Source organism: Pan troglodytes, chromosome 11, assembly GCF_028858775.2.
Source record: "Pan troglodytes isolate AG18354 chromosome 11, NHGRI_mPanTro3-v2.0_pri, whole genome shotgun sequence".
Taxonomy (NCBI): domain Eukaryota; kingdom Metazoa; phylum Chordata; class Mammalia; order Primates; family Hominidae; genus Pan; species Pan troglodytes.
The window spans coordinates 25,924,431-25,951,805 of NC_072409.2; the positions used below are offsets into that span (position 1 = coordinate 25,924,431).

At 39.8% G+C, this 27,375-nt stretch overlaps 1 protein-coding gene across 4 annotated transcripts in view; it reads right to left on the reverse strand.

Annotated features, from left to right (window-relative positions):
- Window positions 1-27,375, reverse strand: part of KIAA1958 — a 174,988-nt gene that overhangs the window by 107,002 nt on the left and 40,611 nt on the right. Inside the window, exon 1 of one of the 4 annotated variants that reach the window (XM_054658953.2) lies at window positions 23,647-23,747. The exons of the other annotated variants lie outside the window; for them this stretch is intronic. The gene's annotated coding sequence lies outside the window, so the exon portion shown is untranslated. Of the gene's footprint in view, window positions 1-23,646; window positions 23,748-27,375 lie in introns of those variants that run through there. 4 annotated transcript variants of the gene reach the window in all.

Genomic DNA, 27,375 nt, shown 5'->3' on the forward strand with positions numbered 1-27,375 from the left:
TTAAAATTACTGTAGCTGAATACTTTAAATTCAAGAAGGCAAACCCCTTCTCATTATTCTTATTTTTCAAAATTGTTTTCTAATTGCTAACTTTTTTTTTTTGAGACAGAGTCTCGCTCTGTCTCCAGGCTGGAGTGCAGTGGCGCGATCTCGGTTCACTGTAATTTCCGCCTCCCGGGTTCAAGCGATTCCCCTGCCTCAGCCTCCTGAGTAGCTGGGACTACAGGCACGCACCACGATGCCCGGCTAATTTTTTGTATTTTAGTAGAGACGGGGTTTCACCATGTTGGCCAGGATGGGCTCGATCTCCTGACCTCGTGATCCACCCGCCTCGGCCTCCCAAAGTGCTGGGATTACAGGCATGAGCCACTGCGCCCAGCCTCTAACTCCTAACTTTTATGCAAAGTGTCCAGTATGCCATATCATATTAAATATGATATTAGGTATTTATTCCTATAACATTTTCTTATACTATGTTAAAAATGTTTTCTGTCTTTCTTAGTTGGAGAAGCTGTTGAATTTTATCAAGTATTTGGTCAAGTATAAATACGATATTTTTGTTTTTCATGTCGTAAGTTACATTTACAGATTTCTCAGCGTTGACCTACCTCAGATTCCTACAGCTACTTCTCAGTTTCTGTCACTGGCTCATCGCCCTTGCTTTGACCTTAAAACTAGGTTCATCAGTGGTCCTGGCATTCCTTTTCTCATGGTACTGTCTCATGAGATGATGCTTTCATCCACCTCTGTGAATCTGGTTAGCTGAGATATATACCCTAATGTTTCCCTAACTAATATCTCAGTAGCTGGCAGAGACATCTTCCTGGCTGCTGAGGCCTGAATCCCAGAATTAGATTTCTAAATATTTTTTAGGATTTGAGAGATCATTACACAAATACACTGCTTAGGGGCTGGACAGATGTGTGCCAGCGCCAGGCATCTTTGTGCTCTGTGATCCTTCTCTAAGTCCTGAATGCAGGCTATGGGAGGGTAGAAATTTTGCCCAGCACTGTCTTCAGCACCTTGAACAAAGCCTAACACACAGAAGGCATTCAAGAAACACTGAATGGGGCTGGGTGTGGTGGTTCCTGTAATTCCAACACTTTAGCAGGCCAACCAGGGAGGACTGCTTAAGCCTGGGTATTCAAGGCCAGCCTAGGTAATAGAGTGAGACTCTGTCTCTACAAAAGACTGGAAAAATTAGCCTTGTGTGGTGGTACGTGCCGTTAGTCCCAGCTACTCGGGAGGGTGAGGTGGGAGGATCACTTGAGCCTGGGAGGTTGAGGCTGCAGTGAGCCATGATTGCGCCACTCTGTCTCAAAAAACAAAAACAAAAACAAAACACTGAATGAATACTGAACGAACAAATGCAACTGGGTTCTCATGAATACTCTGATCTGAAATATGTCTACCCACCTGTTCTGTCCACCTGTACGCTCAACCTTCTACTTAGCATTGTGTCTCCCTGCCCCACTACCCCCGGCCCAATCTGACAAGAACAGAGGGCACTCCTGCCCATTCAGGATTACATTAAGCATAGCAATGATTCAGAGAGGGGAGGGGTCAACAATCCAACTGCAACACTCCCTAGATTAAAATCTTTCAACAAGTATGCATCATTTTCATTGCAATCAAACTGACTCAGAAAGCCTGTACAATCTTTTGCCTAGTTCACTAAAGAAACCTAAGTGGGCTGGACTCAGTGGCTCACGCCTGTAATTCCAGCACTTTGGGAGGCTGAGACAGGAAGATTGCTTGAGGACAGGAGGTGGAGAACAGCCTGGGCAACACAGTAAGACCCTATCTCTACAAAAAATTATAATTTTTACAAAGAAGTCTAAGTGAAGAGAGGGCTGTACTATATACAATTTACAACAAAAGTGGAGAGCAAAGCTTGTGAATTAAGTAGGAGTGATGTGAATATGAAAGGGCATGTGTATTTGGTAGCAAAACTTTCAAACCGAACCCCAGTGCCCTTCAAAGAACTCAGCCAGTAGCTACCTGTGTGCAGGCAGCAGACTTTGCCCTGGGTATGGAGGCGTGGTAGAGAGAAACCGAAAGCTGAGTCAACCTTGCAGGTAACAGGGACAGAAATTGACAGCCAGCTGAGGTCTACTTAAGGGAGATGCAAGATGTCATGCAGTATTTTAAACTTCACTTGGTGCTATGGTTTGAATGTATCCCCTCCAAAATTCACGTTGAAACTAATCCCCATTGTGGTTTTAAGAAGTGAAGCTTTTTTTTTGGAGACAGAGTTTCACTCTTGTCCCCCAGGCTGGAGTGTGCAATGGTGCGATCTTGGCTCACTGCAATCTCTGTCTCCCAGGTTTTCAAGTGATTCTCCTGCCTCAACCTCCAAAGTAGCTGGGATTATAGGCACGTGTCACCAGGACCAGCTAATTTTTGTATTTTTAGTAGAGACGGGGTTTTACCATGTTGGCCAGGCTGGTCTTAAACTCCTGACCTCAAGTGATCTGCCCGCCTTGGCCTCCCAAAGTGCTAGGATTACAGGCGTGAGCCACCACACCGGGTCAAGAAGTGAAGGCTTTTGAAAAGTGATTAAGTCATGAGGGTTCCACTCTTATGAATAGATTAGTGCCTTACAAAAGAGCTGGAGGAAACTAGCTTAGGTCCTTCTGCTATTCGAGGGCACAGCGTCTGTCCCTTTTCTGCCCCTTCTGCCATGTGAGCATACTGTGAGAAGACGAGAAGATGCCATCCATGGAGTAGAAGGCAATGAACCTGCTGGAATCTTGATCTTGGACTTTCCAGCCTCTAGAGATATGAGAAATAAATTTGTGTTCTTTATAAATTACCCAGTCTCAGATATTTTGTTACAGCAGCAGAAAGGAGCTGAGGCACTTGGTTTCCAAGAGGCATTTATCAAGGCAGGAGGGTGAACACCATGATCACCCAGTCTGTATAGTGCAATGTCTCAGTCTTACTTGTTTCTCAACTCTCCCACTTGCCTGGCTTCTGCTCATGGGATCTCAGGAATGTCCATGGCAACTAAAACTATAAATGACACTCACTCTTAATGAGACACTCCTTCAAAATATTGCCTGGAGGTAAGCTCTAAGACAGATGCTCTGTGCCCAGGAGATGGAACAAGCAACCACGCCTACCACCTCCAAACCAGGCCTTGCTGCTCCAGTTTGGGGACAGTCTATGTTCCTTTTGGAAGAACTCACCCACTAATTTTTCTGGGAGGATAAAGTTAGGGGAGAAGACTTTTCTTTGACTTGTGTTAGGTGCTCAGCACTAATTACCTTTCTGTGTCGTCAGAATCTGATTCAATCTTTTTCCCTTCTTGCAGTATTTTTGTTTTTAGTTCTTCTGAAGTCCTCCTTTCTTGTTTTCCAGAGTCCTCACAGATTTTAACTCTTTTTTCTTAGTTGTCATTTCATTTGGTTTTAAGACCCCTGGGCTCAGCTGACTAGGAGCCAATGCACACACTGTAACAGTGGCTCCAAATCAGGCTGTACAGTGAAATCATCTAGGGTTCTTCCAAATCAGGCTGTGCAATGAAAATGCCCAGGGTTCTTCCAAATCAGGCTGTGCAGTGGAATCACCTAGGATTCTTGTTAGAAAATATAGGACCTGTTTCTTAGCTAAACCACAGAGATTCTGAGTCACTGACCAAGAGGCTGGGTTTGGGAATCTGTGTTTTTATCTAGTGTTTGTAGCCAATATAAGAATGTGCATTTGAGAACCATGGTTCTACATAATTTTTAATGATGGAGATATTATAATTAACCAATCCTTTACTTTTAGACATTTTGTTTAGCTCTATTCTAATTATTATTATTATTATTATTGAGATGGAGTCTCACTCATTCTGTCGCCCAGGCTGGAGTGCAGTGGCACGATCTCAGCTCACTGCAACCTCTGCCTCCCGGGTTCAAGCGATTCTCCTGCCTCAGTCTCATGAGTAGCTGGGATTACAGGCGCACACCACCATGCCCGGCTGATTTTTGTATTTTTAGTAGAGATGGGGTTTCACCATGTTGGTCAGGCTGGTCTCAAACTCCTGACCTCGTGATCCGCCCGCCTCAGCCTCCCAAAGTGTTGGGATTACAGACGTGAGCCACCGCACCCAGCCTGTTCTAATTATTAACTAATGTAAGTGCCTTCATGAACATCTTTTTATATTCACTGTTTTTTACATACCTCTATGTCATTTTGATAAATGCTGAGACACAGAATCAAAAGAAGAAATTTCTGTAGTTCTTTTGGTCAAACTGCCTTTAAGCTAGGATCTGCTGCAGACTGATCCTACTTACAGTACATGATACCATCTATTTCCTACCTCTCTGCCTAGGTATGATGGCATTATTTTTTTCAATCTTTGCTAGTTTTAGAGGTGAAATTATTTCTTATTGCTGAACTACTTTATAACTATGAAAATATTTATTCATTCAATAAATATTTCTTGAACACTTATCAGGCCTTGTGAACAATGTGCACAAAAAATAAACATGGTTCTTACTCTCATTTATGTAGAAAGTATCTGATTAATCCCATAATGAAACAAATAAACCTAGTTACTGGTACTTATTATCAACATTGTGATAAGTGACGTCATTAGATCTTATAAAGCAGAGATTTGACCTATTTAGAAATGTCTTCAAAGGCTCCCCTGAGAAATTAACAATAAAGATAACAGTACACAGTGTAATGTAGCACTTACTATGTTGTTCCAAGCTCTATTCTAAGCACGTCAGAAATATTAACACATTGACCTTTATAAGGCAGTACTATTATTATCTCCATTTTACAGATAAAACTGAGTTGGAAAGTTTAAGAAATGTGTCCAATGTCAAAAAGCTAGTAAATAAGGGAACCAGGGCCAGATGCGGTGGCTCACACCTGAAATCCCAGCACATTGAAGCAGGAGGATGGCTTGAGCCCAGGAGTTTGATCAAGACCAGCCTGGGCAACACAGCAAAACCTCATCTCTACAAAACAAAAAAATTAGCTGGATGAGCTGCAGTCCCAGCTACTTGGGAGGCTGAAGCCAGGAGGAATGCTTCAGTCTGGGAAGTCAAGGCTACAGTGAGCCAACGATCATACCACTGCACTCTGGCCTGGGTGACAGAGTGAGACCCTGTCTAGGAAAAGAAGGGGAGGGGAGAGGGTAGAGGGGAGAGGGCAGGGGAGGGGAGCAGAGGGGAGGGGAGGGGAGGAGAGGGGAGGAGAGGAGAGGAGGGGAGGGGAGGGGAGGGGAGAGGACAGGAGAGGAGAGGAGAGGACAAGGAGAGGAGAAGAAAGGAAAGGAAAGGAAAAGGGTGTGGAGGGGAGGGCAGGGGATGGGGGAAGGAATCAGGATTCAAACCAAAGTGATCTAACCCGGGGTGAGTACTACTAACCAATGCCATCTCTCAAGTGACATTCCTGAACCCTGTGCGCGCACCAGGCTCAGTGCTCCCCACTCTTCCCCATCATAAAGGGATGATGTGCTGCACTACTCCAAAGAAATGGCATACAGCTCCATGCCAACTTGAATGGTACACAGCTCCCTGCCGACTTGAATTGTACACAGCTGCATGCCAACTTGGAGCTAAGAGTTGTTGAAGATGATCATGAATGGATATCTCCTCCCTCTTGCTTCCTGAGCTGTAGCCAATGTTCCACCCTACACATGCAACCCCAGAATATCTGACTAAGGCACTGGAGAGGGAAAGAGGAGCGTTTTCCTTGTTTTTAAGTGAGTAATCCCAAATTCACTATGTTGATGATTTCTTGCTAATCATCCTGTGTTATAACATATTTGAACATTAAGCATCACTGTTTCACGAGGATGTGAGGAAAAAATATCCATCATTTTCAGTTTTTAAACCTCTCAAGTGAAGAGTGACTGCCTCTTATAATGACCCTCCCTGGCACAGGCCTGGTTCCCACAGGCTGGCAGTCTATTTTTCTATTTATAGTTAACACATTAGGCCTGTGAACACTGAGAGTGGATTACTATGAACACGGTGTAAGCTGACTGAGCATTAGAAATAAGAATGGTAAAGGTTTTAAAACCAAAGACTCTTAATCCTCTGTCAGTCCACCCAACTTTGAGAGTTTAAATTATGACAACTTAAAGAAGCATGTTCCAGAGGTTTCTGTGAGGAACATTTACTCACTTTGGGCCCTGGACATGTAAGTGAACTAAATTCTCTAACAGATTGTTAAGCAAACACTCCATACTCTCACAAATAAAACTACAGGGATCCTCGTGGTCCAGATGTTCATTAACTATGACCCTATAATGATGAGGCAAAAGCTGTCACACACAAAAATATTCACCAATGAGCTGACCAGTCCCCATTCAAACTACCCACCTAGTATCTACTTCTGGGAACCTGTTTATGTCACTCTGATTTTTAGATGCTGGAAACATGAGACTATACAAGTAGGATGAACATAAACTGGAACTATAAACCACCAAAGATGCAGGATTTGAACAAGTCAGTCACTTAACAATGCTAGAGAACTGCTTTAATCACATGCAAAGCCATTTTAACAAAGGAATGTCTGGCAGAGTTAGACCAGATACAATTAGACCAGACAGCAACTGTGGAGAATTCTCAAGGATGATACAACAGGTACTTCAAAAGAGAATGAATTAACTCTCTAAGAACTGAGAGAGGCCCCTGGGAAAACTAGAGAAGCCAAGGGACATTTCTGCAAAAACATCCCTCTCTTCTTGACCTGGTAAAGGATACTGTATTATGTTCTTATATAATTTTGTCAGAAAAACTATGTCCCTAAAATGAGTACTCAAGTCACTTCTTTTACATTTTAAGGATTAGCACAGTTTCAATTATGTAACTTTTGTTGAATATAAGATTTTTAAAAAATACTTTTTACCATCTTCAGTTTATGTTTTCAAATTAAAGCCTGTGCTATATCAGCATTAAATAGGAATAAAATTCTGATACTGGCTAACAACATGGATGAAACTTAAAAGACATTATACTAAGTGCAAGAAGCTAGTTAAAAAGACAAATCCCGTATGATTCCACTTACATATGAGGTGCCTGGGGCAGCCTAATTCAAAGAGACAGGAAGTACAACAGTGGTTACCTGGAGCTGGTGGATCAGGGAATGGGGAGCTATTTTTTAATAACACATCAAATTTTCAGTTTGGGGATGATGAAAAAGTTCTGGAGATGGATGACAGTGATAGTTATATAACATGTGAATGCATTTAATGCTACTGAACTGTACAGTTAAAATTAACATCTTTTATATTATATATATTTTACACAATTTTTAAAAACTCATAGTAAAACAGGGAAAGACAAAACTATAACCTCCCTAACTTAAAAAAAAAAAAAAAAAAAAAACTATGCAGTAAAGTGTTAATTCATCAGGCCAAGGTTGCTCAAACCCCATTCATTCAAAGAAAGGAGGACTGACCCATGACAGGCTCCTGAGAGAGAAACTCTTAAGTTTGTGGAATATCTTCCTCATAAGAGTATTTTGCTGGTAGCCTTGAGCCACACTGTACCTGTCTGACCTCTGAGGAGCTGGAGACTGAGTAACTAAGGTCAGGCGCACAGGTTCACACAGGTGATAGGTTCACACAGGTGATACAAGTTTACATGACTGACAAATAAAAACCCTGGACACCTGGGTTGGGTGAGCTTCCCTGGTTGGTAATACTTCACATGTTTTGTCATGCATTGTCGTTGGGAGACATTCCTCATGTGATTCAACTGGGAGGGCCTACCTGGAATCTGACTCCTGGTTCTCCAGGACTTCATCCATCTGCCTTTTCCCTGCACTGATTTTAATCTGTATTCTTTCGCTGTAGTAACAATAACTGTGAGCATAAACAGCTTTCTGAGTTCTGTGAGTCCTTTTAGTGAATCACTGAGCCTGAGGTGGTCTTGAGGACCCCAACACAAAGCCCCAGTCAAGTTCCCTCACTCTCTATGATAAAATTTGTATTCCTACTTCAAGTGGGTTCACTTTAAATGCCCCTTCAGTAACAGAATCTGTACGGGACACATTCAAACCATAGCAGTTATCCTCCCTTACACAGATTCATCAGTGATCCTCACTAGATGGGTAACCCAGAGTTCAGACTTGCTAGAATAGTTATTCTCAGCCATAGTGCTTTACCATTAGTGTCTGCAGATACACTCAGAATGGTTACTAGTTACTTATCAACAGATTTACCTCAAACTCTCCATCAAAGGCTCCAAACAGCCAAAGAGAAGACATCCCAAATTATCAACACGGCTCTGAGGCCTCTAACTCTGAACATTGCCAGGCTTACCTCTCAAGCCTAATTCCTTCCCATTCAAACATTGAGCTCCAGCCACATTAAACTCAGTCCAGTTAGCCAAATCATGGTATCTCAACTCTAGTAGATCTTTGCAAATGCTGCCATTCTTTGGCTGGCGAAACACCTTCCTACTCAAATTTTACAACTTGATTTACAGCAGGATTTCTCAACCTCAGCACTATCAACTTTGTGAGCTAGATAATTATTTGTTGTGGGAGACCATCTTGTGCACTGTAATATGCTTTGCAGCATCTCTACCCACTAGATGCCAGTAGCATACACCCACCTCCAAGTCGTGACAACCAAAAATGTCTCCAGACATTGTTAAATGCTTCCTCCCTTTTCATCCCCATTTGAGAACCACTGACTTAGACTCATTTCTGCAGCTCTTCCCCTCGCCCCACCGAAGGCTTGGTCCATTGCTTCCCTGGAGCCCTATGTTACCCTACTTAAATGTCTACCCCTACCAGAGTATTAGCTCCTTCAGCAGAAGGCTTATGGTTTTATTAATCATTATACTTTCAGCTCCTAGCCCAGTTTCCAGCACACACTGAGGCATCAATAAATACTTGTGGACTAACTAAATGAATAGAACAAAGCAGTGTTGAAAGTCCATAAACAATGAGTGAAGGCAAGAAAGTGGGAAGTTAAGGATATACAGAAAACAGCAAACACTTTCATTTCCTTGAGACTAGAATAGGCTAAGGGAAGTAGCAAGATACAAGTTATGAAAAATAATTTGTAATAGTACGGAGAGTTATAAAGCCCAAGGGAAATAATCTGAACTTTATTGAGAAAGAGAAATGAGGATATGGAAACATGTTTGTTACAGTCCTTTTCCACAATGCCATTACTGAGTTTATATTATCTGTCAAGCAATATAAAGGTGCATATGTCGTTACCATCTTGAATGAAATATTTTTCTTGACATGTCAGAAAACTAAACACTATATAATCTAGTCATCCAGATATTTGCTATTATGTTTATATAGCTTGCTAGAGCTGCCATAACAAAATACCACAGACAGGATTCCTTAAGCAACAGGAAGTTATTTTTTCACAGTTCTGAATGCTAAAGGTCCGAGACCAAGCTGTCAGCAGGACTGGGTTATCCCAAGGCCTCTCTCCTTAGTTCCTAGATGACTGTCTTCTTCTGGTGTCTTCACATGGTCTTCCCTCTGTGCCTGTACAAATCTCTATCCAAATTTCTACTTCTTATAAGGACACCGGTCATATTGATCAGAGGCCAGCCTAAAGACCTCATTTTAACATAAATTACCTTTTTAAGGACCTTATCTCTAAATATGATTATATTCAGCCCATAGCAATGCTGAGAAATATTTGGAAAAACAAGATGCTGAAATTATTCATTTATTCCAAAAACATTAAGACTACTATGTAGCAAATACTATGCCAAGGCACCAAAGAGTCAATGTTACCTTAAAGATACATTGCTTGTCCTCGCAGAGCTTACAATCTAGTAGCTCAAAATCTAAACAAAACAAGTAACAACCATATAGCCTGATTTGGATATGTTGACACAAAGGGTCAAACTATGGAAAATATTTGGAGAGATTTATTCTGAGCCAAATATGAGTGACCATGGCACATGACACAGCCCCAGGAGATCCTAAGAACATGTACCCAAGGTGGTCAGGCTACAGCTTGGTTTCATACATTTTAGGGAGGCATAAGACACCAACCAATACATGTAATATGTATACTGATTTGGTCCAGAAAGGCAGAATACCTCGAAGAGGGTGCTTCCAGGTCATAGGTGGATTCAAAGATTTTCTGAATGGCCGGGCGCAGTGGCTAACACCTGTAACACTTTGGGAGGCCAAGGTGGGCAGACTGCCAGAGCTCAGGAGTTCAAGACCAGCCTGGCAACACAGTGAAACTTATCTCAACAAAAAAATTAGCTGGGTGTGATGGCGCTTGCCTGTAGTCCCACCTACTTGGGGGACTGAGGTGGGAGGATTGCTTGAGCCCAGGAGGTTGAGGCTGCAGTGAGCCAAGATGATGCCACTCCAGCCTGGGAGAAAGGACAAGACCTTGTCTCCAAAAAAAAAAAAAAAAAAAGATTTTCTGACTGGCAATTGGTTGAAAGGGTTAAGCTATTATCTACAGACCTGGAATCAACAGAAAGAAAAAAGTATCTGGGTTAAGATAAGAGGTCCTGAAGCCCAAGGTTTTTATAATGCAGATAAATCCTCCAGGCAGCAGGCTTCAGAGAGAATAGATTGTAAATGTTTCTTAATCAGACTTAAAAAGGTGCCAGAGACTCTTAAGTTAATTCTCTCCTGGACCAGGGAAAGATCTGGAAAGGGAAGGAATTTTCTACAGAATGTAGATTTTCCCCACAAGAGACAGCTTCGCAGGGTCATTTCAAAATATGTCAAAGAAATATATTTTGGGGTAAAATACTTCAATTTCTTTCAGCGCCTTCTGTCGTGTTGGTATCTTACTGCTACAAAGAGTCTGTTTTGTCAGTCTTAAGGTCTCTATTTTAATGTTAATGCTGGCCAATTGTGTCTGAACTCCAAAGGAAGGAGGGTATAATGAAGCATGTCTGACTCCCCAACCCCGCATCATGGCCCGAACTAGTTTTTCAGGTTAACTTTGGAATGCCCTTGTCCCAGAAAAGGGGTCCGTTCAGTTAGTTGGGGAGACTTAGAATTTTTTTTTTTTTTTGAGACAGAGTCTTGCTCTGTCACCCAGGCTGTGGTGCAGTGGCACAACTGTGGCTCACTGCAACCTCCGTCTCTTGGATTCAAGTGATTCTCAGGCCTCAGCCTCCTGAGTAGCTGGGACCACAGGCGCGCACCCCACTCCCAGATAATTTTTTGGTATTTTTAGTAGAGATGGGGTTTCGCCATGTTGGCCAGGCTGGTCACAAACTCCTGGTCGCAGGTGATCTACCCGCCTCGGCCTCCCAAAATGATGGGATTACAGGAGTGAGCTACCGTGCCAAGCCAGGGAGTGGTGGCATGCGCCTGTGGTCCCAGCTACTTGGGAGGCTGAGGCAGGAGAATCGCTTGAACCCACGAGGCGTAGGTTGCAGATCACACCACCACACCCCAGCTTGGGCAACAGACGGGACGGTCTCAAAAAATATATATATACACATATTTTTTATTTCTGGTTTACAACTCTGGTAGGAAAGCTCAGGGTGTCAAGGAGCACAGAGAGGCAGTAGCTAACCTAGTTCCCAACGAGTCAAGGAGTGCTTCCTAGAGAAAAGACGAGTTCATACTTGAAGGATAACCATGATTAAATTACACAGGGCAGAGAGAGTGAGAGTATTCCAGGTAAGAGAGGACATAGAACTCTGAGAAACATAAAATTCAGTACAGCAGAAGCATATAATATACAACAATCATAATATTTGTTCATTTCAAACTATATTCCTTTCTACAGGGCAAACCTCAAAATTGGAGTTCAGTTTGGGAGGCCATATGGGTTCATGGCTTCACACAGGAAGGAATTCAAGAGCCAGCAGACAGAGTAAAGTGAAAGCAAGTTTATTAAGAAAGCACTGCACTCCAGCCTGGGCAACAGAGACTCTGTCTCAAAAAAACAAAGGCAAAGGAATAAAAGAGTGGCAGCTGCATAGGAAGAGCAGCCGTGATGGCTGCTAGTTGGCTATTTTTATGGTTTTTCTTAATCATATGCTAAACAAGGGGTGAATTATTCATAAGTTTTCTAGGAAAGGGGCAGGGAATTCTTGGAACTGAGGGTTCCTCCCCCATCAGACCATATATGGTAGCTTCCCCACATTGCCATGATGACTGTAAACTGTCAGAGTGCTAGTGGGGGTTTCCTCTAGTATGCTAATGTATTATAATTAGCATATAATGAGCAGTGAGGACAACCAGAGGTCACTTTCATTGGCATCTTGGTTTTGGCGGGTTTTGGCCAGATTCTTTACCTCATCCTGTTTTCTCAGTGGGGTCTTTATGACCTGTATCATGTGAAACCAGTCCTGCAGAACTCCTATCTCATTTCTAGGTCATCAATATTACACAAATTTGCCAGCCTCAAAATAAGTATAAATTTAGCTAACTCAAGGACACTCTACTACTAGATGCTCTAAAATGCCTTAAGATCAGGAGAGACTCACAAAGCATCTGACAAGTTTATGTATTTCATACATCAATAATATCCAAATCAATAAAGGCCAAGATCCAAGAATGGCAGCCATTATTCTTTGAAATTCACTAAAAAACAACAACAACAAAGAAACCTGTGTATCACTAAAGAAATATTTATCTAAAAATGCTAAGACAAATCTTTCATGAATATGGGACCCAAAAAGAAAATAAAAAACAACAAAAGTGCTAACCAGACCAGAAGTCTGCCTTTCCAATTCATCTCCCGGATGCTCTGTAAGTAGAAAAACTCCCTCCTGGCAAATAGCACGAATCCTAAGTGTTAAAAAGACATGTTTCAAAGGGATGATAGCATTTCCATTTACATGTATTTTTCTGCTGCTAAATAAGTGATAAATGTCAAGTAAAATATGATCATTTCATATGTTCAAAAAAAGTACAAAAATATACATATTTTAATAGAATGGAATATAACAAGAAAAGCCAAACCCTGACTTGACAGTTTCTTCCTTTCCAGTCTTATTCTTTTTCCCATTCTCCCTCAATATGGTTTAAATTCTGACTTCATTAAAAATACCTAAGTTCACACATAAGCAAAGCAATTTACCATGCAGTCAAAAGGTGAATATAGGTACTGATGGGGAACTTAACAGTAAAAGACATCAATGACCCACAGTATTATACTCCAAGATCTTAAAGATCATCAGGTAACAACTGTTTCTGTGACCACGTACACATTTTATTTTCTGCAAAACAAGCAGATTTGGGATCATTAATGGAGGTCAACGGTAGACCAGAAAAACTAAGGATGAAACTTTAAAAGGTCATGATGATTCTGGAAGTTTCTGTTTGAATTCACAAATGACCAGTATCAATAGTCCTTGAGGTTTTATAAGTACCTTAAGAGTCTGAGCCCCCACATTAATGAACTGAATCCTAAGCAGAGTTTTTGATCGCTGGGGCACTCAGGATTTCAGAAACAATACATTTAAAAATAAGATTAATATGATGGTATAGTGTGGAAAGTTAAAATTAAAAAAAAAGATTAAAAATTAGATTGTAGCTGGGGAAAATTTCTTTTCCTAAGATGAAGTTTCACTGCTTTGAAAAGTAGAAGTGTCTCTTGAAAAAGCCTCCAAGGCAAAAATAATGGCAGCACATCCTCTACATTTCCTTGGTCAGCTGCTTTCCTATATAGCAGTCTCCGGTATACTGAAAGCCAACATGTGGAAATGTATAAGTTGCAGAGCTTAACAAACACACTTAAGAAAAATTAGTCATTTCCACTGACCTTGACTCTCTCCAGGATGGCAGAGTAGATTACAGAGCACTGACTTTTAATGTGCTTAACAGATTCAGCAACTGGGGGCTGCCCCCTAAATAGTCACATGACTTTGAGCAAGTCCCTTCACCAATCTTGACTTATTTATTTATTTACTTATTCATAATTGAACCATTAACTGAACACCTATTCTCTTCTAAGCACTGTGCTGTGTCAGAAATACAGCATTAAATAAGATAGATGTGGTCCCTATTCCCACTGAATTTAAAGTCTAGCTAGAAATGCCAACAACTAAGCAATTACAAAATAGCATGGCATGAGTTATAGTGCGAAAGCAATTAGAACTCTGAGTTTTTCATGAGTAAAACAAAAGGATTGAATAGTGGTCTCGCAGGGCCCTCTCAGATCTGACATTCATTCAAGTCTAATAGTACAGAAAAATTTTGAAACTTTTCAAATCACTAAACATTTTCCCTCCACTTTACAGTAAAGAAGGCTACAGATAAGAAAAGGGCTAAACAATGAATCTAGTATTCTGTGAAGCTGTGGGGAAAGAGGATTTTAGTGCACAAAGGTTGGATATACAAGAAAAAAGGGCATCTTTACTAAGACAGTAGAGACCTAGACAAGGCTTACCATCCATATCCTTTAGTTAATGGGCAAAATAGCAATACAAATAAAAGGAAAATAGATAGTTCCATGACAGACATTTCATATATGTATTCATTAAAAACAAACTTTAGGCATCTTCTACACACAATAAATTGTGCTAGATGCAATAGCACAGCAAATATAAATTGGACATGGGTATTGACTTTAAGAAGCTCAGAACTCTGGGAGGCCGAGGCGGGTGGATCATCTGAGGTCGGAAGTTCGAGACCAGCCTGACCAACACGGAGAAACCCTATCTCTACTAAAAATACAAAATTAGACAGGCATGGTGGCGCATGCCTGTAATCCCAGCTACTCAGGAAGGCTGAGGCAGGAGAATCACTTGAACCTGGGAGGTGGAGGTTGAGGTGAGCCGAGATCATGCCACTGCACTCTAGCCTGGGCAACAAGAGCAAAACTGGGTCTCAAAAAAAAAAAAAAAAAAGAAGCTCAGAAGCTCAATGGTAAAGTGGTAAAGTTAATGATAAAATTAAGAATTTTACAAATTCCTTTGTACAAACCTCAGAAAACTAATATCCCACACAAAACACCATATAACCAAGGTGTCAGCAAGATCTGGCCCACTCAGCATCCATTTACTAATGGTTATTAGTGGTTAATATTTTGCTCAGAGATACATGTGAAGTTGATGGTTACTTCTGAGTGCCCATAAAATGTTAAGTCCAAATATTTTACTAATATTTGAACTTCTGGTTTTTCCAAAAAATGTGCACCCACAATGTGTTTTACTGCTGCTTTAAAACAAACAAACAACAACAACAAAAACAAACAGGCTAAGAAATTTGGGTTGTTACTGGCAGTAAGCCTCTGGGTGAGCACTATTCAAGCTGCTCAGAGCTTTGATCTGCTCAAGATAGATCCAGGTCATGAAGAATGCTTGATTTATGAGATCTGTGAGTAGCAAACTGTCTAAAGCCTCAGAATTTCTTTTCTGAAATACCAAAACAAAATGAAGTGAGGAACTCCCGAAGCAAGCCATGTAATTTTCCAGTTTCTATTATGAGTAAACTTAAACTTGTATCATTTTGCACATGGTAACTACACTAAACTCTTCAGCCCCAAAATACTGCCTGCCATACCAGTCTCACCAGCCTGAGCACCTGTGGTCCTTAAATCTCATGCAGTGGCTTGCAGGCCTTCCTTCTAACAAGAACCTTTATTTCTTTAGTGTTATTAATCAGCCTGTTCTGAACACTCAGCCCAGCTGTTTTCAATATCCCCCTCTTTTTGTCTTGGTTTTCCCAGGGCAGATGCTGTAATAAATAATGGTTCATCTCATGCAGAGAGAGAGGGCTCTAAATTAATTTGCCAAGAACTATTCACTAGGAGCCAATTCATAAATAGATCAATTCACTGAAGATACCAAATTTATACTTTTTCACTTTTCGAAGATTTCAGTGAAATTTTAGTAGAATGATTTACACTCTGCTTCATAGCAGGATTTTAAAAACTAATTTGTAAAATGCAAAGAGTTGTAGAGTAGTTTAGTCTTCATATGAATATATTCTTTGTGAAAATATTCAATAAATGTGAATATATTCTTTATAATGATTATATTCATGAATATATCCTCTTTATGAATATATTCATGAATATATTCTTCTTTACCCTATTGGGAAAACTTTTTAATACAGTTTAAAATTAATGAACATGAATATATTCATGAACATTTTCATAAGTTTATATTCATATTCATGAGCTATGTTCTTGACCATATTGGGACATTTTAAACCTGGTTTAAAATTTAATAAAGATCAATATATTCATTAAAAACATATTCGTATTTTCATCAGCATATTTTCATATTCATGGTCTGTACTCTTGACCATATTGGGAAATATGAACTCAGTTTAAAATATGACAAATATCAATAGATTTATTAAGAGTACACTCATATTCATTCCACAAAAGTATACTTGCAAGGCAACTAACCCATCTAGTAATTTTAACCTTTAACAAAACGAACGTTCCTTAAAGCAGTGCTAAGAAAAATATATTTGCTTATTTTTGGCAAATAGGCATACTTCCTTGTAGAAGAGCTCTTATCTCCAACACACATCGGCCCCAAGATTTATTCAGTGAAACTCTTTTGGGCACATGCCAGTGATGTCCCAGTATTTCTCAGATCTCACAGGCTCTGTAACATCTGTTTTTGTTGTTTTATTCTTTTTTTTTTGAGACGGAGGCTCACTCTGTTACCAAGGATGGAATGCATTGGTGCAATTTCGGTTGACTGCAACCTCTGCCTCCCGGGTTCAAGCAATTGAATCCTCAGCCTCCCCAGTAGCTGGAATTACAGGCACCCACCACCATGCCCAACTATTTTTTCTTGTATTTTCAGTAGAGACAGGGTTTCACCATGTTGGACGGGCTGGTCTCGAACTCCTGACCTCTGGTGATCTGCCCACCTCAGCCTCCCAAAGTGCTGGGATTACAGGCGTGAGCTGCCATACCCAGTCTTTGTTGTTTTATTCTAACATACTGATTTGGTATACATCTAGGACTAACAGGGTTTTTGCCTGAATGTAAGAACTGCTATCAGTCCTGTGGGCTGATTATCACCCTCTACCTTTGGGTATTATTTTTGCTCTACATTTTAGGATTGCTTTTCATCACTTTTTTTTTCATTTAATTTTCTGATTTGGATACTCTGTTTCACTCAACTATTTTAATGTTAGATGAAAATGTCCTTAACCCAATCAATAATATTTATCAAAAAACATAAAACTTTGAAACTGAAACAAGACTGCCATTAAAAATTTAAAATAAGGACGCTTACTCCCATCATCATTCAAAATTGTTCCAGATATTCTAACCTATGCAATAAGCCAAAAATATTGGAAAGGAATCATAAAACCAGCATTATCTCCAGATGATACCACTGTTTACCTAGAAAAAAAGTAATGGATCAAAAAGAAACCACATCAAAATTAATAAACATAGATTATGAAACTCCAGGCCAGGCTCGGTGGCTCACCCCTGTAATCCCAGTATGTTAGGAGGTGGGGGTGGGCCAACCGCTTGAGCCCAGGAGTTCAAGACCAGCCCAGGCAACGCAATTAACTCTGTCTCTACAAAAAATAAAAAATAAAAAATAAAAAATAAAAAAAAATTATCCAGGTGTGGTGGCAACCTGTAGCCCTAGCTACTCAGGAGGCTGAGATGGGAGAATCACCTAATCCCGGGAAGTCGAGGCTACAGTGAGCCATAATTGTGCCACTGCACTTCCAGCCTGGGTGACAGAATGACACCCCGTCTCAAAAAAAAAAAAAAAAAAGGAAAGAAAAAGAAATTCCAAACAGCCTAGAAATTTAACTTAAACAAAAGCAAAAGGACTAGAAAAATAATTTCATGATTTTGAAATGTTTAAGGCATTTTTCTGCTTATTAAGTGTTACTAAAATTTTTTAATGTGTAAATATTTTAAATATTACAATAATGTGATCACAGAAAACATTCTGGTGGGGTTTTTACCCCCGATTTTTTATTACTATCAAACACAGATAAAATTTGACAGACTAGTAAAATAACTATCCATATAACCCCCACATAGAGTCAACAATTGTTACATTTGGCCATCTTTGCTTTATCTATCCATCTATATGTGTGCATACATATGTGTATATATGTAATTATGTATGCATACATGCTGTCTTGCTGAATCATTTGAAAGTAAATTAGAGATACGACACATCATGGCTTTCTATTTAAATACAGGTTGTTTTCTTTTCCTAAATTTCATTGCTACCTCCTTCCCCTCGAATCCCTCTTTCCCCATATCAGCACCCTCCTATCTTGATAACCCAAACTGGCAACCTATTATATATCCTTCCATATTTATTCCATGCTCATATGTCACTATTTTACAAAATAATGCATATTGCTTTCCTTATTGAAATGTGCCTTGGAGAACTCCTTTAAAGTCAATTAACATAATTGTAATTTGTTTTCAATAACAACTTCATTAAAACATATTTCACATATCATAAATATATGTATTTACAGTCCAGCACAGTGACTCAGGCCTGTAATCCTAGTACTTTGGGAAGCTGAGGCAGGTGAATCATTTGAGGTCAGGAGTTCAAGACCAACCTGGCCAACATGGGGAAACCCCGTCACTCAAAAAATACAAAAATTAGCCAGGCATGGTGGGGCATGCTTGTAATCCCAGCTACTCAGGAGGTTGAGGCAGGAGAATCACTTGAACCCTGGACGCAGAGGTTACAGTGAGCCAAGATCGTGCCACTGCACTCCAGCCTGGGTGACAGAGGGAGACTCCATGCACCCAACCCCCTCTCCCCCGCAAAATATATACTTTTAAGTACAATTCAATGGTTTTTTATAAATTCATAGGCTGTGCAAATCTGACTTTAGAATCACAATCAATTTTAGAGCATCTTCGTGACCCTAAAAAGAAACCTCCTGCCCATTAGCATTTATACCTAATTACCCCCTCCCAACCCCACTCTAAATCATAACAACCACTCATCTACACTGAGTCTCTACAGACTGGTCTATGCTACCCATTTCATGAAAATGAAATATGTAGTCTTTTATAACTTGATTCTTTCACTTAGCATAATGTTTTCAAGGTTAACCCATATGGTAGCATGTATCCTTTTTATGTCCAAATAATATTCCATTGTGTGGAGAAACCACATTTCATTAATCCCTTCATCAGCTGATAGACATCTGGGTTGTTTCTACCTTCTGTTATCAATAATGCTACTATGAGAATTCACACACAAGTTTTTATGTGGACAAATGTTTCCAATAGTCTCAGGTATAAACCTAGGAGCTGAACTGCTGTGTCATATGGTAACTCTATGTTTAGCCATTTCAGGAAATGCTAGACTGTTTTCCAAAGCAGTTGCATAATTTTAAACTTCTACTAGTGATGTATGAGAGTTTCAATTTCTCTACATCCTTGTCAACACTTGTTATTGTCCATTTTTTTATTACAGCCACCCCGGTGGGTGTGAAGTGGTACTTCATTGTGGTTTTGATTTGCATTTCCTTATGACTGATGCTGCTGAACATCTTTTTAGGTGCTTATTGACCATTTGCATATCTTCACTGGAAAAATGCCTTTTTGTTGAGTATCATAAGTTTTTTGTGAGGATCAATGATTTAATACTGTAAAACACTTAGAAGAGTGCCTGGCACACAGTAAGCACCCAATAAATATCAGATAATATATTAATATAGTACTGTTATCATTACTGATTATTCAGTTCCTCTAGATTCAATACTCTTAAGGATATACTGAAATGCCTCACAATAGCTGAACTTTTACCAAGTTTACCTTATATTACTAATAGTTTTTGTTTTATGTTTTTGCCTGATATGATACTTGATGCTATTTGGTTCATACATGATCATAAATTGTGCCCCTTATCTGTATATAATGTCTGTCTTTACCTCATTTAGTGCCTCTAACCTGAAATCCACTTTGTCTAATGCTGTTCTGCTTTGAGGAAATTTGTTTTTGTTTTTCACTATTTTCCTGCTCTTTCATTTCTGCTTTATTTTCACCTACTCATTTTGCTTTGAGAAGTGCTTATAAACATTATTCTCCAGAGGTTTATTTAGTTCAGTCTGACACATCTTTTTTTTCTTTCTTTCTTTTTTTTGAGACAGGGTCTTGCTTTGTCACCCAAGCTGGAGTACAGCGGCACAACCAAGGCTCACTGCAGCCTCGACCTCCTGGACTCAAGCAATCCTCAAGCAATCTACCTCAGCCTCCAGAGCAGCTGGGACTACAGATGCATGCTACCACTCCTGGCTATTTTTATTTATTTTTATTTTTTATTTTTTGTAGAGATGGGGTTTCCCCATGTTGCCCAGGCTAGTCTCGAACTCCTGGGCTCAAGATACCCTCCTGCCTTGGCCTCCCATAGAGCTGGGATTACGGGTGTGAGCCACCCGTGCAACCTGACATGCCCTTTTTAATGGCAAAATTCAGTCTGCTCACATTTAGCCTAATAATTGATACAATGATCTTATTCCTTCCCCTTACTTTTATTATTGTATAATGTTTCCTCTTCTTCCCTCTATTTGTGTTGGGCTAGTCAAACTGCCATTCTTTCCAACTTTTTTCTTTTGTTAATGTGAAAATTTTCCTAAATTTCTCCATTCAAATAATAGTTTCATTTTCCCTGCTCTAAATATTACCTGAAAACAGGATGCCAATTATTTCCCCAACTTTGAGAGTGGCCTGGATACAGCGATAGATAACTGAAATAACTGCTAAAGAATTTTCCTAAGTGGTTATCACACTAATTCCTATTTCCACCAGCATGTAAGAGCACTCCTGTTGCTCCATATCTTTGTCAACCTTGCATAACATCAGATTTTGAATTTTAGCCATGCTGGCAGGTGTACAGTAATAGTATCCTACTGAGGTTTTAATTTTCATTTTCCTGATGACTAATGATGTTAAGCATCTTACTGGTCAATTAGATATCTTTTGAGAGCATATTTTCTATTTGGTTGTCTATCTTAGCCTTACTGATTTATAGAAGCTCCTTAAAGATTCTAGATATGAACGCTTTATTAGTTATATTTGTGAAATATCTTGTCCTGGCCCAGCGCAGTGGCTCACGCCTGTAATCCCAGCACTTTGGGAGGCAGGCGGATCATTTGAGCTCAGGAGTTCAAAACCAGCTCAGTCAACATGGTGAAACTCCGCCTCTACTAAACATATAAAAAATTAATCGGGTGTGGTGGCTTGTGCCTGTAGTTCCAGTTACTCGGGAGGCTGAGGCAGGAGAATCACTTGAACCTGGAAGGCAGAGGTTCCAGGGAGCCAAGATTGCACCACTGCACTCCAGTCTGGGCGACAAAGGGAGACTCTGTCAAAAAAAAAAAGAAAGAAAAGAAAAGAGAAGAGAGGAGAAGAGGGGAGGGGAGGGGAGGGGAGGGGAGGGGAGGGGACGAAATACCTTGTCCCACTTTGTGTCTTCTTGCTTTTCACTCTTCTTACTGATAACTTTTAATAGAGTCTCTAATATTCAAGTAGTCCAATTTATAAACTTTTCCTTGATGATGACCATTTCTTGTTCCTATTTGAGATATTTGTTCCTACTCCCAAGGTAGGCATGTTAGCTTCTTAAATCTTTATTATTATTTTTTATCTTCAACATTTGGATCTAAAATTCTACTTGGAATTTATTTTAGTGTATGATACAAGATTGGGTTTTTTGTTCTGTTTTGTTTCAGGAGACAGGGTCTTGCTCTGTTGCCCAGGCTGGAGCGCAGTGGCTCAATCATAGCTCACTATAGCCTCAAACTCTTGGGCTCAAGCAATCTTCACCTCAGCCTCCCAAGTAGCTGGGACTACAGACATGCACCACCACGCCGAAGTAATATCCATTTATTTTTTTCCCATATGAATATCTAATTGACTTGCACCATTTATTGGTAAGACATAGATGTGTGGGTCTGTTTCTGGACTTTCTGTACTATTGGTCTATTTACCCATCCTTGCACACCCCTTTTTAATTATACAACTTAACAAGAAATTTGGACACCCTATAGAGCAGGGTTCAGCAAATTATAGCCTGCAAGCCACGTAGCCTGCGAAGTCTAAAATATTTGATATCTTGTCTTTTATTGAAAAAGTCTGCTGAGTATTCTATAGGCTAAATCCTAACTCCTCTAACTTTGTTCTTCAAGATTGCCTTCACTGTTCTTGGCCTTTTGTTTACCCATATAAGTTTTATTTATTTATTTGAGAAAGGGTCTTGTACTGTTTCTAAAAATAAAAAAATATTGAGACTAAGCTTATCCAAAGATCCACAATTTCCTGGTCTTCACTCTGTGGCTTGGTCTCTAAAATGTTCATGGGAAAGAAAGTCCAGTGCCAGTTTCTTTTACATTCACTTCCAGTAGAGAGCCAGGGACTTCAGTTACATTAGCCACTCATTGAACCCAGAGGTCAATTAACAGAGCGGAGATGAGAATGGAAGGAAGGGAGCCACATTCCATTATGTTCATCACGTTCATAAATTCTTTTCTCCTTATGTATGACAATATGACACAATCCACCAGAGCCATGAAGAAAAAGTCAGAACTGACTAAAACAATGTTGACAATTCCTCAACAGTAAAAATCACAACCAAGTCACAAATGGCCAACAGGGAGATGAAAAAAAGTGTTCAACATCACTAATCATCAGGAAAGTGCAAATTAAAACCACTAGGAGATAATATCTCATGCCTGTTAAAAAAAAGCTACATCAAAAAGGATGAAAGACAGCAAGTGTTGTTTAGGTTGTGGGGAAAAAAAAAAGAGAACCCTTGTACACTGTTAGTGAAAATGTAAATTGGTATAGCCATTATGGAAAAGAGTATGAAAAAATATTAAAAATAGAACTCCCATATGATCCAGCAATTCTACTTCTGGGCATATATCCAAAGGAAATGAAATCAGTATGTCAGAGATACTGCACCCCCATGTTCACTGCAGCATTATCCACAACAGCCAAGACGTGGAAGCAGCCTAAGTGTGCATCAACAGATGAATGAATAAAAAAAAAAATGGTATATTTATACAATGGACTGCTAATAAGCCTTAAAAAAAAGAAATCCTATCATTTGTGACAACATGGATGAATCTTATAAACATTATGCTAGTTAAAATAAGACAGGCACAAAAAGACAAATACCACATGGTCTCACTTACATGTGGAATCTAAAAAAGTTGAACTCACAGAAGCAGAAAGTGGAACAGTGGTTACCAGAGGCTGTGCAGTGGGATGACTGAAAAAATGGTGGTCAAAGGATATAAAATTTCAGTCAGACAGGAGGAATAAGTTCAAGAGCTCTACTGTACAATATTGTCACTATAGTTTATATCGTACACTTGAAAACTGCCGAGAGATTTTAAGTGTTCCAACCATAAAAAATAAATGTGTAAGGTAATAGAGATGTTACTTAGTTTAATTTATCCTTTCTACAATGCATACATGTATCAAAACATCATGTTGTACACCATAAATATATACAATTTTTATTTGTCAATTAAAAAAATTAACACACAACAAAGTCAAGAGACATAAACAAAATAAAAGAACCCTGGGAAAATATTTGAGTAATTTTTCAAGAGGTTGTCTCCTTAAAATATACAGAGTTTTCATAAATCAATAAGAAAAAGATTGGCCGGGCACAGTGGCTCACGCCTGTACTCCCAGCACTTTGGGAGGCCGAGGAGGGCAGATCACCTGAGGTCAGGAGTTTGAGACCAGCTTGGCCAACATGGAGAAACCCCAACTCTAATAAAAACATAAAAAATTACCTGGGCATGGTGGTGGATGCCATAATCCCAGTTACTCAAGAGGGTGAGGCAGGAGAATCGCTTGAACCCGGGAGGCGGAGGTTGCAGTGAGCCAAGATTATGCCACCACACTCCAACCTGGGCAATAAGAACGAAACTCCATCTCAAAAAAAAAAAAGAAAAAAGAAAAAGATGAATATCCCAATATAAATACTGGCAAAAGATACAAACAAGTATTTCACAGTAGGAAAAAACATCAACGAATGCTCACAAAATGTATTTGAAAATACACAATCTTACTAATTAAAAATGCAAATTAATATACCCTGACATCATTTTTTGGCTGACTAGAATGATACTAAAACGTGCAATAATAATCAGTGCTGATGGCAAAAATGAGCAGTGGAAGGCCATCTCATCCACTGTTGGTCCTTTCATTCTGACATGCCTCTGCTAGATGCTAGGCTCCTTTGGTGACAAGATATACGCATGGATATGCAGCTTTCTGAACAGTAATCTTGAGACATGTATAATAATCTCTTACTATGAGCTAGGCACAAGTCCAAGCTCTATGTCATGACACAGGTACTGCTGCTATTCCCCACTTTACAGATGAGGAAATGAAGGCACAAAGAGGTTAAGTAACTTGCCTAAGGTTACAGAGCTAGGAAATGGTGAGGCCAGGCTTCAAACTCAAGCCAATGGCTCCAAGGCTCTGTACTTAGCAGCTATGTTCTGCTGTCTCTCCTGCACATATTTTACAGTATGTATACTCGTAGACCCAGCAATTCTTTCAGGAAGTCATCCATTGATATGGTTTGGCTGTGTCTCCACCCAAAATCTCAGCTTGAATTGTAATCCCCATAGTCCCCACAATCCCCACGTGTCAAGGGCAGAACCAGGAAGAGGTAATTGGATTACGGGGGCTGTTTCCCCCATGCTGTTCTCATGATAGTGAATGAGTCTCACAAGATCTGATGGTTTTACAAATGTCTGCCATTTCCCCCGCCTGCACTCATTCTATCTCCTGCCACCCTGTGAAAAGGTGCCTTCCACCATGATTTTAAGTTTCCTGAGGTCTCCCCAGCAATGGGAAACTGTGAGTCAATTAAACCTCTTTTCTTTTTTTTTTTTTTTTGGGGGGATGGAGTCTCGCTGTGTCGCCCAGGCTGGAGTGTGGTGGCGCGATCTTGGCTCACTGCAAGCTCCGTCTCCTGGGTTCACGCCATTCTTCTGCCTCTGCCTCCTGAGTAGCTGGGACTACAGCACCCACCAACACGCCTGGCTATTTTTTTTTTCTTTGTATTTTTAGTAGAGTGGGGTTTCACCGTGTTAGCCAGGATGGTCTCGATCTCCTGACCTCATGATCCACCTGCCTCGGCCTTCCAAAGTGCTTGGGATTACAGCACTTTGGAAGTGAGCCACTGTGCCTGGCCAAACCTCTTTTCTTTATAAATTACCCAGTTCGAGGTACTCCTTCACAGCAGCATGAGAACAGATTAATACATCCCTTAAAAAAGTAGAGACTTTATATATATAAGAATACTCACTGACGCATTACTTAAAATGGTGGAAAGTGGACATACTATTGAGTGAAAATGCAGATTATATATAGATACACACATATTTTATAAATCTGGAAGGGTATACTTAAATTTGGGGGGAGGAAGGTAAGATTATTGAAGAGCTTTCATTTTTGCTGTACTACCTGAATATTTTATAATCAGGTATCCGAAAAAAAACAAAATATACATTTAAAATTCATATTAAAATGTTTTATTATATGGTAGATTATTATTTTTCAATTTGGAAAGTTTTGTAAACAAATGGCCAAGTTTTGTTGCACTGATTTTCAAGGGCTATTTGAGGGCCATTATTAAGAAAAGAGGCATTACCGTTGAGTACAGTTCTTGAATATCATTTTAGTGTACTGCTAAATCCCATTATGAAGAATTCATGGGCAGTCTGCTGAAAGGTACACTAGCTTATACCACACACAGCGGTACACTAACAAACTGGAGGAACTAATCCCACTAACACCATGAAATGAGACGACTTGAATGCTGGCCCAGTTTTTGATGTTGCAATCCTAACTCCAGGGCTGGACTACCAGTGCTGTGGTAATCCCACTACTGTTTTATACACACATCAGAACCTTCTATTAAAACAGTCTCCCTCCAGGAAACAGTCAAAGAAAGGATCACTCCAGTCCCTATTCTCTTGCATGCAATGATATTTCCTAGTGATAGAAAGGAAAGAGGCAGCGCACTGGCCACTACCCTAGGGATAAGGGCCATAATAGAAAAAAAGAGTTTTCCTCTGGTTTAAGGACAAAAAGAAGTCCCTTTGAATGTATCTCTAAATGTTAAACTGAAAAGAAAAGTATCATTTATTTTACTTTAAAAATACAAGATTTAATAAAAGATTTAAAATGCATCTCCCTTTCATTGTGCTACTCTTGCAAATTATTTGAAGACTGGAATATATCTTTTGTAAACTATAATCTTCCATATATGACCCATCCAGAGGACACCCACAGACATCAGCCTACAAAAGCTACTCTGCAACTTCCAAGCCTGAATCATGAACTCAATTCACCTCCCCCTCACCACCAGAAGCTAAAAAAAATTAGAAGCAGCTAGACAGTGTTAGGTATTTTTAATCCAAACAGGCTCCCCAAGGTATCTATCGAGGTCATCAGTCTCCTATGAGAGGAATGTGAAGCAGTCCCTCAAATTGAGGTCTGACAGCAACCCCAGCCATGGCAGCAGCAGTTCCAGTGCACAAGCTTTGCTCCAAGAGCTTTAGGGTCCTCGGTCTCCAACTCTGCTCCAGTTGATCAGACATTAATGAAGTCATGGTTTCAATACATCAACATGAGCGTTAACCTTTGGACTTTGATCCATTCGTGTGGATAAAGTGAAAATCCAACTGATACAGATTTTTTAAAATATGAAATAAGATACATGAACAATTCTGTAAACTTTAAAGGGTTATAATTATCAAAATAGGAACTGGTTCACTAGTTCATCAGTGAAGAAAAACAACCTGAATTATGGACTATGTCTTCAAAAGACCTTTTAACCTTCAGTATCTAAAATGGAATAAACAATTTAGCTTCCTTTTCTACATTGTAAAAAAGTCTCCATTTTCCTTATTAAACAAGTAACACAAGCCAATTTATTTTTATTTATAATTGGAAAATAACAGAAAAGCAGTGTCATATGACCTAATAGATAGTCTCTGTTAACACTGTGGTATTTTTCCCTCTAGTCTTTTATTCGTACTTATTAGGATCACAGTTAGTTTCCTTTTATTTATTTATTTTTTATTTTTTTGAGATGGAGTTTACTCTTGTTGCCCAGGCTGGAGTGCAATGGCGTGATCTCGGCTCACCACAACCTCTGCCTCCTGGGTTCAAGTGATTCTCCTGCCTCAGCCTGCCGAGTAACTGGGATTACAGGCATGCGCCACCACGCCTGGCTAATTTTGTATTTTTAGTAGAGATGGGGTTTCTCCATGTTGGTCAAGCTGGTCTCGAACTCCCAACCTCAGGTGATACGCCCGCCTCGGCCTCCCAAAGTCCTGGGATTACAGGCGTGAGCCACAGCGCCTGACATTTCCTTTTAAACAAAATTGTAATTAGACTAAAAATTACTATTTCCATCTTGTTATCTTAAGCATTTTCTATGTTGTTGCACAATCACATGCTATATGTCATTTCATCAGCTGTAACTCAGAATAAGCTGA